Source organism: Sarcophilus harrisii, chromosome 1, assembly GCF_902635505.1.
Source record: "Sarcophilus harrisii chromosome 1, mSarHar1.11, whole genome shotgun sequence".
NCBI lineage: Eukaryota > Metazoa > Chordata > Mammalia > Dasyuromorphia > Dasyuridae > Sarcophilus > Sarcophilus harrisii.
In genome coordinates this window covers 489,365,112-489,367,817 of record NC_045426.1, presented here as the reverse complement: position 1 = coordinate 489,367,817, position 2,706 = coordinate 489,365,112, and positions in this window count along the sequence as shown.

Below are 2,706 nucleotides of genomic sequence, written 5' to 3'. Positions count from 1 at the left end.
CATCAATGTGGTTAGTCCCTCCAAAAAGGCAGAAGACAACCTCTTACATATTGTCCAGGATCTCTCTGAGAGTTGCTGGGGCTGGACATTTTCATCACTTGGTAGTCCAATCTCCTAGCAATTGGAGTCATATGTATAAATGACAAAAAAAATCTCTTTCGTCAAGTGAGGGTATTCCATTTGAAAGATTTATTGAAATCCATTATTAAAACACCTAATATATGGCTTAAATTCCTATATATAAACTATAAACACACACATATGTATATGTGTCCATCCATCCATATATACATACAAGTAAGCTAAACTTAGTTTAGCCTTGTTTCTTTCTTTCCTCAAATATACTATTTTACCTTATTCAAATAATGGCTTTTTCATTCTGTGGGCATTCCTTTCTGTTTTCCTTTTTTAATATTAATTGTATTACTATAAATATATATATTTATGTATATATATATATATATACATAAATATATATGCAAATAACTTCTTCACTAACATAAGACTTTAAAGTGCATTTAGGCCAGGAACTATATCTCCAACTATTGATTGGGCCAAGATCAGTTAAAGAGTATTAACTCCCAAAACACAGATACAACTTTTTTAAAGTTTTCAAATACCTACCATGTAGGAAAATGTAAGTTACTTTCTGAAATATTTTAGATGACTAGAAAATTAATGATTTTAGCCAAGAACAATGAGTTTCACAATTCATCACAGGTCCTAGCTCTTGAGCTCCATCTTTGAACAGACAGTATTGACTTTGTTAAATCCTTTGGGATCATTGGTGATGGTGTGATGTGATATGAAGAAATGTCTAGCAGAGATCATATTGAAACTAGTACATGTATTTTCCTTAAAATATATGAGACTTCAGATACTCAAGATAAATATATTATGCCATCTTTTCTACTGAAGGACATAGTAGTGCAAGCTTTGGGTAGGGAAACCTCCCACTGACTTCAACATCCCTTGCCTGTCAATTCCACATGAGTTTATCATAACTATACTTCATAGTATAACCAATGAAGTGAACACAATTGCAAAGGAAAATTCATCTTCATATTCCCTTACTCTTGCCATTTCTAAGAAACACATATGCTAAGTTCAAATCTACAGCTATTTTTAACTTATATATGCTTTCTTGTTTATTGAATGTATTAGGGATATATATGGCAAGTTTAAATTAAGTATTCCTGTATGTTCAGTTACTTATTCTACTGATTTTGAAATGTTTCTAATTTTTAAATGAATTTCAGACAATAAGTTATATTAAAAGTATTAATTTCTTGAAAAAACACATGTTCAGTACAATTCAGTGTGATACATATTATTTTTATATGTAAAGAAACAAAAAAAAAAGAAAATAAAAAAATCATAAAAGCTTTTCATTTCTGGCCATTATATACAAATGGACACATTACTAATATGAAGTAAAATAATAAAACAAAAAGAATCAATACACAACTTAAACTCATCCTGAGTATTTCAGTGGTACTGAATTATTTGTTATTAATGAAAGATTTGCATAATATCACAATTCTCTTTTTCTCATATAACCTCAATCATATCTGATAGATGTTTTCACATAGTAAAAATCTTACACTGATGAAATAAACTGAAACCTAGTATTTAGTCCCTTCCATGTAAAAGATAAACATTTTTCAAATATGTTAATTCCAATAATAAAGATATTGCCCAAGTAGGGAATGGAAAAGTGATTTTGTGAACATGAAACTTGACCTCAAAGGAATTAATTACAGAAAAATATTAGGTACTAGTTCAAGTAAATCTTCTATTTAAAATGTCACTTGCAACACATAAGTCTCTTTGACATGTTTTGAATCACAGTGACAAACTTGCAGTCCTGTCCAATAACACACAAGCACACACACACACACACATGCATCTTATTCTTTTAAATATATATTTGAACACTCTTTATTACCTTTTGCATTTATTGAATCATATGTGCAATATTTATAACATTTTCCACATTGTTTCTGAGTCTGTAAGCTAACTTTAATTCTGTTAAGTCTGATTAGCTAAAGCATATAATTTGCTTGACTACAATATCTTAAGATGTTAACTTCAGGATAGAACTTTCATAAAGAAGACCTCCAAGTTATTTGAAATGGGAGACTTGCCCTCAAGGAATGATAAATTTAGTCAATTTTGCTATGTCTTGGAAAGGTTACCTGGATTATTCCTAATATGTTTTCATGTGTAGTTTTCATAGGGCTGAAATGTTTGCCAACATTTGTCAATAATGTCAATTTTATACTTAGGAAGGCAGAATGTTTAGGACTTGGAAATGGTGTTCTATTGCCAGCAACTATATTTTTATATAAAATCTTGAATAAATTATCTGATGCCCATTTGCCCATATTTTCATTATATATGAAATAGAAAATGTCTATAAAGCATTTTGAGAAAGCCTCATGTAGAAAATTCCTTAAGACATACACATCTAAAGAAATATTTTTATGTGATTATTTTTATGGATGACAAACTATCTGGCTTTTGGTATATTTTCTCAGTTGAATTTATATATTTATTCACTTAATTTTTCACTTAATGCAATTTGTCTTATTAAGTCCTATTTCCTAATTGTAGGTATTTATGCACAAGCATGTCTAAATTTTTTGTGTGTGGTAGACTACATCAAGTTAGTCAATTTAACAGTGCTCTACTTTATTCATCCTC